The 13,253-nt window shown below is 33.2% G+C and overlaps 1 protein-coding gene across 4 annotated transcripts in view; it reads left to right on the forward strand.

The window, feature by feature from the left end:
- Pawr (pro-apoptotic WT1 regulator) overlaps window positions 1–13,253 on the forward strand; it is a 101,580-nt gene that overhangs the window by 35,549 nt on the left and 52,778 nt on the right. The window lies entirely within an intron of this gene.

Below are 13,253 nucleotides of genomic sequence, written 5' to 3' on the forward strand. Positions count from 1 at the left end.
ATAGTATATAAGGCGGGGGGTTGCTAATGCCAAATGCAAGAATTTGTTGGCATCTAGGATTCATATTTTTTCTTAACTGTCAAATCTAAATAAAAATTTCTGTAGAAAACCTAGGGGTATAGTTCTTTTGTAAGATTACATACACTCTGGACCCTGGGTTTTAATCTTAACATTCCAAACAAAAGCAAAAAGACCCAACTCCCTCTCCCCAAATCCTTTAGATTTCTTAGTCTTTCTTTTCTTTTTTCTTTTTTCTTGACACCGATGATTGATCTCAGGGGCACTTGATCACTGAGCCACATCACCAGCCTTATTTTGTATTTTATTTAGAGATAGGGTCTCAATGAGTTGCTTAGCGCCTCATCATTGTTGGGCCTGGCTTTGAATTCAGGATTCTCCTGTCTCAGCCTCCTGAGTTGCTGGGATTGCAGGCATGCGCCACTGCGAGGGACTAGATTTCTTAGTCTTTCTAGGTAAATGATGCAAATTATTGCAAAAGGATGAGGACTGTGGGTCTTGGTGTTCTTTCTTCTCCACCTGATGCCTATTTTATAATCTTTCTCCTTTTTGTACTTTGGATTTAGTCCTTATCTGTGTTCAACATTGTAGATTGTTCTTTCCTTTTCTCTTGTTGAGAGAAAACTTTTCTTTGCTTCAAGGAAGACACACTCTTCAAATTTCTAATTCTTTGAACAGTCTCTTTGCTTTACTACTTTCTTAAATGTTGGCATTGTTTATAGTCCTCTTATAGTCCCTCCCTTGAATCTGTATAGGATTTCACAGCAATGTCAGCACCTCTTTAACTTTAGTACTATGTGCTATGCTGGTAGGTTTAAAATTTTTTTTTTATTGAGGCATAATTGGCATATGATAATTTCCCCTTACTTGAATTATAAATTTTACATATTTGGGCACATGTATAAATTATCACCACAGTCAAGATACTGAAGGAAAAATCTGTCACCCCCAAAAGTTCATCTGTGCTTTTTTGTAATTCTTTCTTCTAGTCCACATCAACCACTTTTATTGTGCTGTTACAATAGATTACTTTGTATTTTCTAGAATTTTTATTTTAATTTTTCTGTAATTATATATTTCATAATTGTGCTTTATTCCCTTCAAACCTTGTTTTACTCTTTACAGTTAATTTGAGATTCATCCATGTTGCCTTTGTCAATTTTGTTTTCGTTTGCACCCTTGAAACCTTTCAGGTGGTTCTCTTTGCAGCCTTGAAGTATGTCCACTGTGCATGTACTGGTCAGTACTTAGATTAAATCTAAAAAGAGGCCTCTGAGCTAATCCCTCCTTTTAAGAACTCTGACTTGCAAACTCAGCTAGCCTTACCCTTCCTGGATTCCCACTTACATTGTTTCAGTTCAGGGCGATTGCTAGGCTTTCCCCAGGAACTTACTTACTTGTGCCTGTCAACTACAGTAATTGAAGAGCTCACTCTGTTTTCTGTCTCTCAGGGATCCTTACACGGGCTGCCTTATGTTGCATATCTGCAATTCATTGTATCAAATGTTTGATCTATAGTTTGTTATTAAATTTGGCCCCCTCTTATTCCAGCTTGACCAGAAGTAGACATCATTACTAAATTTATTAACCTGCATTTCCAGTGAATATTGTCTTCCTGCATTTGAAACCGGTGTGCCAGTCAGCTTATTGCACATTTCTGTTTTTTTCCCTAAAAATCAATAATGTTCTTCTACTAAATTTTATGGTTTTTGTGTTTCCTGACTTGTCAGTAGTACCACCATTACCTGATTGTTCTAAGTCATCAACATGAACATTCTGAATTGGAGTCTTTTCCTTATTTCCTTGCCTCACCTCATATCACATCCATTCATTGAGTGTATGTTATAAATATTTAGCTTTCTAATTGTTGGTCAGATTAATCCACTTCTTTCCCATCCTTATTAATAGTTCAGTCCACCAATATCACTCACTTGGATCACTAAAGTGACCCCTAATGTGTCAGTCCTCACCATCTTGCAAATTAAAGTTTGCCTTTAAGGCATAAATTTATTCATATAATTTCCTGTTACCTTTAGGAAAAGTCCATAATATTTAAGATGATTTATAAGATTCTTTATGTGCTGGCCTTTGCTGCTTCTTTGCTTTCAATCTTGTCTCTTAGATAATCTCTTTCACCTTCTTGACTGTAGAAATAGTGAATACTGGGTAATTTTACTGTGATATGCTTTTTTTTAACCTTCAGATCTTAAGATGTATTACCCTTTTCCTAGAGGAATTGTGTCCCACATGTGCTTCTCTTAGATGTCACTTTAAAAATCTTCCTCTGTCCTCATATAGGTTAGATACTTCCCATCAGCATTCTCTTAAGTGCTTATTTTTTTCTTTCACGTTAGATTATGTGCTCCATGAAGGTGACTTTGCCTAAAACAGTGTCTGACATGTATGTGAATGTTGTAAATTGGAAGCCAAATTCATACTTGACTGTGGAGAAAAGAGGAATTGAGAGCAAAGCTTCTGGTTTTACTTAGTTTTTCCTGAGTTCTTGGATCACAAGAGCAGAGACCAAGCAGTTTCTTTTCAGAATATTGTTAGAATATAGTATCTTAGGCCTCAGTACAGACTGAATCAGAATCTTACTTTCAACAGATACATCAACTTAATGGTTGCCTTTAAGTTTGATAAGCCATGTTCAAGTTTACTGATTATCCTTTTTTTCTTTCCTTTTTTTTTTGTTGCCAATGAATCTTTTTTTGTTTTATTTATTTATATGTGGTGCAGAGGATTGAACCCAGGGCCTCACATATGCCAGGCAAGCGCTTTACCACTGAGCCACAACTCCAGCCCTACTGATTATCTTTTTTCTTTTTGGGTACTGGGGATTGAATTTAGGGACACTTGACCACTGAGCCACATCCCCAGCCCTATTTTGTATTTTATTTAGAGACAGTGTCTCACTGAGTTACTTAGCAGCCTCACTCTTGCTGAGGCTGGCTTTGAACCTCCTGCCTCATGTGGGAAACATATGCTCAGTATTTAATTTAATCCTTTGCTATAGGTCCTGGACACTGATATGTTTTTATAAAGCTCCTTTAGGGTTTTCAGGAAAGTTAAGATTAAGAACCTAGGCATTAATTCAAGTCCTCTCTCATTTTAGTCTGGAATTCGAGAAAGTATCAGTTCATATTCAGATATGCTTTCATATATCCATTCTAAAGATTAAATATTTGGAAGCTGATGATAAGTAATTTTGCCTAGGGCAAATTGGGGATATCAGATTGGCTGGTATGACCATGTTAGACTAGGAAGCTCATTTTGAAATGCAGAATTTGTTTAAAGAAATTGGGATTTGTTTGAAGGTTTAAGATTGTGCATTTTAACAAGCTTCCGGGCAACACGTTGGAAAACTAATATATATGCTACATGACTTTAATAAAAACAAATTTTGCACTTCTGCTTTCTTAACTTTTCCATCAGAATATATCAGCAAAATGAGACCACTTTAGCAAGTTGAAAGAATTTCTTGATTGTAACTGAACAGAATAAGGACATTTAAGTGCTGGCCATCCCCAGTACTCAATTGGTAACTCCTCCTGTGGGGTGATAAAGAATTAACCATAAATCAGCTTAAATTTTTTTTTAATATATGACAACGGAATGCATTATAATTCATATTACACATATAGAGCACAATTTTTCATGTGTCTGATTGTATACAAAGTATATTCACACCAATTTGTGTCTTTGTACATGTACTTTGGATAATGATGCCCATCACATTCCACGATCGCAGAAATAGGCTTTTTGAGCAGCTTTCTATGTTCAGAAGGGATGCCACCTCTCCCATTGTTTTGTTTAGTTGATTTATGGGGACAGGTTACACATTGCTTTTTCACAGGGGACAAAAGAGCTATCTTGATCTGTTGTCTTGGAATTGATGCAGAAGTTTGTTACATGGAAGTATAACCCTTAAAAAAAACATATTGATCATGTGTTCTGCCTTATTGTTATTTTCGGTCACATTCTAACCGTTGAATTGACTGGCCCATGCCTTTTTCCCCTCTCCTTGATTTTTGGTGGAATAGCATTTATACTTAAGATAAATTTTAAATGCAATTATATTTAACTGAATATATTTAAACATCTATGTAAATTGAATGGTGGGTGCCAGCATTGTGGGAAGACTTTCATCCATTATTCTAATTACTGTTATTGTGCCAATAAAGATGCTGTTTCCCTGAGTCATAGGACTGGAATATTCTTCACAACAAGCTTGGTTTTTTTCCTGTCCTTTTAAGGACTATCAATTCATTATTTTTAATCTTTTCATCTTGCTCTCTCAGGTTTGAAGCAGCTGTTCTAACATGCTTCACTATGTAAATTAAGTTGCTTGACAGTTTGCTGGTTATGAGGAAGATTTCATATAATTTAGTTAGTACTTCAGTATTATTTGATTTTTTTGTGACTTACCACGCTACAAATAAGGTTACTTTAAATCAGTTTTTAGGCCTAAACTAAAAGCTGCAGGATTAACTGAGTTTCTGTTGTGTACAATTAAAATAATTTTTCAAACTTACTTTTTTTAACTAAGTATTTGAAGAATAAACGGAATGAAGGGGTGAATTTTTAAAGAATAAGCTCTGAAAATGTTCAAGTGAAAAATATTTCAGAAATTAAAATTGCATCAATACACACACACACACACACACACACACACAGACACACACACATACAGTGCTGCTTTTTAATAGAAAACTCCTGTTCCTGAAAAAGTAGATCAATTAAGTTTTTAAATGATTTGAAGTAGGATTTCCTGAAGTTGGAATAGTCTTCATCATAGTCTTCTTTTTCTCCTCTTACTGAAAAAGAAAGGTGATTTCAGATACTATATTGTGGTAAACAAATAAAGCTCACACATAAGTGTGGAAAATAACCAATAGATAATTCAAATTCAGCTTCCATTTTGTTTTGTTACTGATGTTGAAAAATATAACCATGTAAACACATGGTAGAACAGTTGTTCAGAACAGAAATTCTATCATATCCTAAATCCAATTCATTGCTTATAAGCCAGGTTTCAGTCCTTCACAAACTAATTTAAATCCTCCCAGGAATGCACAGTGTCTCTGCCAAAGGTTTTCACATGGTGATTGATGAAAAGATTTACTTCAGAATATACATTCTTTGTAAATACATTTCAGGAACAGGTTAATATAGAGGTTGGAAAATGATGTAAGTGGGAGATATGCCATATTTTTGTCTTATTTTATGATTGAACCCGTTCCAAACATCTTTTGAAAAGTCACATTTCCTTCACAATCACAAGGAAGAAAATTTTCATACAAAAGCTTTAAAGTGACTTGTATTGAAAGCCACTCTTTATAATCAGCTAAAATCCTCATTTCCATAAGATTGTAATTTGTATTACAAGGTATAGTTAGCCAATGAGTATCTCTCTATTACTTAATACATTAAATGTTTAAATTTCAATAATGTTGTTGAAAGGTTTTTAGAGTCTTTGCATTTGTAAACTTAATTGCTTTCACCTTTTCTTCCTTCTTTATTAATGTAAAATATACATAATATAAAACTTGCCATTTTACAGTATACAGTTTAGTGGCATTAAGTACATTTGTCTTGTGCAGCCATCATCACCGTCTTTCTCTAAAACTTCTTCATCTTCTGAAACCGATACTCTCCATTCATTGAACAATAATTTCCTAACTCCCCCTACCCCCAGCAGCCCCATTCTTTCTTTCTGTTTGAATTTGATTACCCTAGGTACTTCATAGAAGTGAAGCCATACAATATGTGTCCTTTACTTAATTTTAGCATAGTGTCCTCAAAGGTTTGTCCACATTGTAGCATATGTCAGAATTTTCCTCTTTAATATGTTTATAAGAGTATGTATTCATCAGTAGGTTGGTAGACACTGGGTTGCTCTCTCTCCTTTCCTTTTATAGCACAAATTTAAAATACTGATTGTGTCAGTATCTTCTGGTGCTTTACAGATGGTTAGGAAATCCACCATGGAAGGGACCAAAGAATTTAACCATGGAATTATTCCTTTATTTTTTTATTTTATCATTGTTAATTGAGGTTTTGTTTTTTGGACTAGCCTGAATATAAGAATAGTCTGATCATCTGACCTGATTTAAACAAAACTGCTTGATGAGGCAGCTGTATTTGGAGGGACTGAGCTGAGATATGGAAGACTGTGATCTGGGATCCAGGATTCAGACTTAACGAAGGAAAACATCAAATGTAAATTCCTTGTCAGTTTTTCTCTCTTGTTGGTAATTTGCTTTTCTTTGAGATTGTGTACATTTAGACTTATTTATTGGATGGTGTTTCTGTTTCTGAATCAACTCTTTATGTTTACAGTATATTTTGTATGCAGTCACTTAGAGTAAGCACTTGAAGTGTCAAGAAAGACAAATTTTTAAATTTTAGAAATGTAACATTTTAAGTTTTTGTTTCTTGAGATTATCCTTTATGCATGTTCCAAGTACCTGGTTATTTCTAATCAAGCACTGAAGTATTCATTCTAGCACTGAAGTAGGTTTGCTAATTGTAGATTTATTACAGTAGGATGTATTTATGTAAAATTATTTCTATCATACTGGCTTTATTCACACTGCTGTGCTATAATACAATGAAAGGTTGCTTTCATATTAACTTTTTATATTTGCCTTCACATCAAAACTTCCCTTGAAGTGTGTATATTGTAACTTGCAAATTGAATGTTTGCATAATCAGAATGAAAACATGCAGTCTAAAAGTTAGCCTTCTCTATTATTCAAACTAGAGAACTTATCTCTGACCTGTTAACTAATTCAACTAAATATGACCGATTCAGTTGGAAACATAGTAAGAAGGAATGAATCTTGATAGTGTTTAAAGTATTAGTTCAACCCTTGAGTTTTGGGTGAAAGAATGATGGAGATAATGTGACCTTCCATTGCTGTATGTAAAAGGAAATTTTTAAAGTTAAATTGTGATTGGCTTCTAGTCAAAGAAGAATGTTCAGTTAGAGCCAGTGGTATTTACCAACTGCGCCTGTGAAAACATTCCTTTTTACCCTCAGATGCTCACTCAGCCTTCTTTTCCTAAGTGACATTATTATAGCTTTTAGTTGTCAGAGAAATTAAAAGCACATTTTAAAAGCACAAATAGCAGTCTTCCTTCAGTTTCACAAAATTATTACTTTTTATGATAATATAAGTGTGGAAAGATTTCTGAAAACTTAGGGAATTAGTTTAATTGCTAAATGTTTTCTTTGATTTTTTTTTTAAGGGTGCAAATTATAAAAGTGTAAAGCACGTACCCTTGGGTATGGATATGGATGTTGTCTTTTTTTGTTGGGTTGCATAAAATTTCTGAATTTGCTTAATTGAAAAGTGGAACTATGACCATTTGAGATGTTTGGGGCATTCAGTTTGAAATGATTCTTTATCAACTGAACCAATAATGTAATTAAGTTCCCAGGATAAGAATGATGTGATGAATTCAGGGCCACCCCCCCCCCCCGCCCACAATACCTCTTTGGAATGTCAAATGCAGCAAATCTAATTTATTGATGATTTTTTATCTACCTACCTGTCTTTTAGTCATTTTATTTACCTTATGAACTTTATAGGAATTTTCAGGTTAGGATGTGAAAAAATCATATAGGAAATTTAATTGTGATGGTTCTCCAAGATTTTTTTAAATTTTTTAATTTTTTATTAGTTGCTCAAAACATTACAATGATCTTGACATATCATACATTTGATTCAAATGGGGTATAAATTCTTATTTTTCCACGTGTACAGATTGCAGGATCACATTGGTTATATAGCCACATTTATATATACAGCCATACTAGTGTCTGTTGTATTCTGCTGCCCTTCCTATCAAAGATTTTTTTTCTCCTCTTTTATCGTTTTGGGATTCACTCTGTTGTTTTCATATATATACATGAGAATACTATGTCAGTTTCATTCCACTGTCTTGGACCTGGTTAGTTCTTAGATAAGAAACCACTTGTTCTTGATTGAGATGCTAGACTTTGTCTACTGAGAGTGCTACCTCTGAATTGCTATAACTGGATCACAGTGAATAGACTCATTGGACTTTCACATTATATAAAGAAACACTATAATTGGAAGCTAATAGCTCTGAAAGCATTTTGGAAAAGTTTTGTGCATTATTAATAATGTTATCATTGATAAAATATTTGTTGTTACCAAGACCTGTGTTAATTTGTTGAAGAGTTTTGGGCTGTTTTATAAAAATACTAGATGTATTTTTATGTACAAAAAGAGGAAGGTGATACAGTGTAAACAGAGTATTTTTCTCTGGAGAGAGCTGTAGACAAACTGGACTTTTTTAGGCCAGGACTGGACTTCACAGTTAAGACAAGATGGGAGCAGGTAGAAAATGTTCTTTAAAAAGGTGAAACTCAGACATTTGTATATAGATTATAATAGCCTTCACACAAGTCTGATGGCCTTTTGATCATAATATATGCTAAAGAAGCTAATTATTGGCTCACTGAGTTTAATTATAGCTCCAGTGGCATTTCAGTTTATACCATATCCAAAAGTTCCCCAGACTTTCTCAGTTCATTATACTCTTTAAAATTTTTTTTCAGTTGTAAATGGACATAATAACTTAATTTTGTGTATTTATTTTTATGTGGTACTGAGGATTGAACCCAGAGCCTCACACGTGAGGCAAACACTTTACTGCTGAGCCACAACCCCAGTCCTCATTATACTCTTAGTTGACCATAATTTTCCCTTTTGCCCTTAGTTCTGAACACCAAATACAATCATGCATTGCTTTTTTAAAAACATTTTTTTAGTTGTAGATGGACACAGTGCCTTTATTTTATTTTTATGTGGTGCTGAGAGTCAAACCCAGTGCCTTCCACATGTGAGGTGAGCACTCTACCACTGAGCTACAACCCCAGCCCCATGCACTGCTTAAACAATGGGATACATTTTTAAAAATTGTATCATTTTGTGAATGTGATAGAATGTACTTTGATAAACCTACATGGTATAGGTCAATCACTTGACATGGCCTCTTGATAAAATCAGATGACTCAGGAAACTTGAGATGTATGAGGTTGCTGCTGGTGTAACAATGCATGCCTCTGATTTATACTAAACTATAAGTAGAAGGAATATATTCTGTGATTAAAACTATGTATAAACATAAACCAGTAACAGTTGTTTATCATTATGAAGTATTGTGTTGCTGTGCATAATTGCACATACTATATATACCACTATACTACTGGTAGTATAATAGATTTGCTTACACCAACATCACAACAAGCACCTGAATAATGCATTGCTCTATGATGTTATGATTGCTGTGACATTACTGTGAGAGCTATGATGTTACATGGTGATAGAATTTTTTAGTTCTATTATAATCTTAACAACTATAGTTAATGCAGTTGATCCTTGACTGAAATGTTGTTTATAAAACATGGCTATAGTTTCATTTACTTAGTTAGGTTCAAACAAGTATATATGTTCTAATAACTTAGTAGTCATTACATAAATAATAAATATTAATTCTTTGAATTTGTTTGAAGCAATTGTTTTATTCTTGTGTAGCCACAATTTCTTTCTAATGGGGTATGTGTGTTTCTTGGGCAATGTACAATTTTCTTGGAATCAGATTGGATACTCTACCCTCATTTCCTACACCACATTGATTTCTTTTAATTATAGAAACTCAGTTTTGGAAAGATATGATGGCATGGAAAGGAATATAATATAATATAATTTTGAAACGGTGTACCTCTGTACACCAAGTGTACACAAGTGGTTTAAGCAGTGTTCCACAAATAGATAAAGTTACTGTTTTCCCTCAGAAATTTAAACTGTCTTTTGAAGAGACTAAGTTTATTGCACCTTTGTGTGCTGTTTGGAAACTGTCACCCTTATTTAAGAATTGTTAGGGCTATTATTTGGATTCTATTTGAAATCTAAGGGAATTTTAAATCCTATTTTCAGTTAAGACCTCAGGTGGTCTTTTCTTTACCTTGGATTTTTAGTCTTTAAATTGGAAATCATCTTGCAAACAAAATTAACACACAAAGTTTCCTATTTTGCTTGCAGTTTTTTAAAGATAATCATTAACATAAGAAACGGGTTTTTAAACATCTTTCTGGAAAAAGGCACAATGTAAATAATAGTTATTTGATAAAGGGAATAGGAAAATAACTGAGGTATGAAGAAATGGAATTTTTTGTTACCTAGTGTCCTATTTTAAATCTTGTACTTAAGTGATTCAGTGATTTGGTCAACAATAAATGTATTCTGAACACTGAAGGAAGAAAGTATGTAAATGAATGCTTCATGATTATAATTGTTAAGCATATAATTTGATCTCAACTATGTAATAGGAAAGGCATATTATTATCATTCTTTAAAAGACTTTGAAAAGAATACTGCTCAAGAGCATTTTTCAGTAAACATCAAAATTGATTTATTTTCTGTAGACATTTTGTTTCTCCCTTTCTCATTGTAAAAGTCCATTTCTATCCTGATGAGATCAAGAACTTTGGATCTTTTAAAAACAAACTAAAACTGTGTTACTGGATTTGGGCAATTTAAACAAATATTAAATATCAGTTACAAAGAAGAAAAACCACATAATAAGCACATTTATACTGAAGGAATGTTTTACCTTCTAAGCAACTGTTGAGTGTTAATGTTTGATTTGATATGTCTGAACCAATAAAGCAGTGTTGTTGACTTACTATTTGCTCCATGATAAATTGTCTGAATATATAAAGAAGCATAGCCTCAATATGTCAAACTGTATGTTCCTGAGGCTAATATTCAATCTACTGACATTTTATAAAATATTTTTTTCATATGGTTGACACCAACAAAACATTTGCATATTGCTTTACTTTCACTATGTAAAATTCTGGTATTCCTTGATAGATGAAAAATAGCCAGTCACTATTTATGAATATCTCTTTATTTATCCTGTTTTCACTATTCCTTTGTAGACTTGAACCACAGGTATAAAAAAAACCCTCTGAGCTGGCTCCTCAGTGAAGGATTTATGAATATGTAGGTTTTAGAGCCGGTATTGCATGTAAATTCTGTGTGTTGTGAAGGCTTTTTGTATAGTAGATTAATTAAAAGAAAAAAAATTGGTTTTTTTGAAACAAAGTGCTGGCTTTACAACACTTAGGACTGGAGTTGTAACTCCATGGTAGAGCAAGTACTTAGCATTGAGGGAGGCCCTGGGTTCAATCCTTAGCATCAGCCCACTCCCTGGCAATTATAGGCCTCATAAGCTTTGAAAGGTCTTTTTAAGTTATGTCTGTTTTGCCTTTTAAATAACATTTACATGTTCATTCAGGGGGAGTTGGATTATTTTATTGAGAAGATTGATTTTTATGAGATATGACCATGAAGTCAAGATGCAACCAAAGTTGATGTTATACCTTAAACTTCTCTCTATATATTCATACCTTTAAGTATTTTGATTCACAAATAATCTGTAGTGCACCAAACTAGAGCACGTAAGAGTTAAGAGTGTTTTACCCTAAATTGATAGATATCTAGCTTATTTTCTTCTCCTTTCACTCTTGTTTTCCTTGATTGTCTTCCCCTTACTCCTTCTTGTATTTATTGAGCAAGTACTAAGCCGATCATTTTGCAAACTACTAGCAAGTCAGATAAACAGTGGTTCTTATTGTAAGTATTGTAGAAACTGTTATGTGGAAAATTGCCTGAAATCAAGATTTACCTTTTTAATGCAAAATGTGAATTGATTCTAGTGTACAAATATAGCAAGAACCAAAAGTAAGGATACTTTCTTTAGCCTTAAACAATTTTTTAAAATTCATGCAATTATTTATTTTAGTATCAATTGACTACCTGGTCTTTTTTTTTCCCTTTCTAAATTGTTGATCCTACAGGTATTACTGTTACCTCAACAGTGACTTGTTATCATAAATACGAAATTTTATGTTCTAGGACTGGGTTCAAATAAAATCAGTTGTTATGGACTGTTTTGACTAGATTTGGAAATAATGCCATTAAAGAGGTAACTAAGGTTAGATGAGTTATAAGAGTGGAACCCTAATCCAGTATGACTGGTATCCATATAGAAAGAGACAGCGTTGGGGGGAAAACACACACACACACACACACACACACACACACACACACACACACACGTGCGCCAGATGCATGCATGCAAAGAAAAGTTTATATGAGACTGCTACAAAAAAGTGACCATCTGTAAGCCAAGGAGAGAATTCCTCTCAGGAGGAATCACACCTAATGGCCATTAGAACTATGAGAAATAAATTTCTGTTGTTTAATTCTCATAATCTATGATTATTTCTTTATGGTAGCAGTGACAGATTATTGCATATATTCCAATGTAGGGATGTGTTTGATAAACAAATTTTGCTTATTGTCTTAAATTCTCTTAGCCACAATTTAAATCCCAATCCTAAGCTGTTTTTAAATTCTTGATTTCTTCCAAATATATAGATTCCTGGAATGATACAGCAGATATAAAAAAAAAGCTTTTCTTTCTTGTTCATGGTCACATTTATTAAATAGTTGTGTATTGAGGGGGTCCTTGATATTTGACTGTGTTTTATTGACTTAGTTATACTTTTGTTCATTTTTAATATAATGGATTCTATAAAATTTATCTGCTGTATTTAGGATCTTGTTTTATATCATGATAGATAGAGAACAAACAATTTAACTATCATTAAATAGTACACATGACCTAGTGGTTAGAGTGTTGGCTTTTCAGCCAGATTATCTTGTTCAAATCATGGTTTCATCATTTATTAGCTTTGTAACTTTACGAAAGTTGCTCAGCTACTTCCAAATCTGTAAAGTATGGATAATGATCATATCTGTCTTTTAGGATTGTCATGAAGGTTAAAGTTTTGCTATCAAAATCTCTTACAGCAGTGCTGAGCATAGAACTGCAAAATGATTGTTAGCTGCAGCTGTTATTGTTGTATTTAATTTAATGTGTATAGTGTTTTATCTAAAAAAATTTTAAAAAATAATTATTAAATTGCTTTTGTGTATATTCAGCAAAACCTGATAAGGTTACAAATAGGTCTATTAAAATTTAAAAATTTAAAAGTAAGATGAACTCAGTGTTTTAATGATGGATGTGTTGTATGATAATTAGATAAAATTAGGATTAGTTTTTTCGCTTCCTTTAGTATCTAGTCATTGCCAAAATAATAGAATATATGATTTAGTTATCCCTCT

Source organism: Ictidomys tridecemlineatus, chromosome 6 (genome assembly GCF_052094955.1).
Source record: "Ictidomys tridecemlineatus isolate mIctTri1 chromosome 6, mIctTri1.hap1, whole genome shotgun sequence".
NCBI classification, from domain to species: Eukaryota; Metazoa; Chordata; class Mammalia; order Rodentia; family Sciuridae; genus Ictidomys; species Ictidomys tridecemlineatus.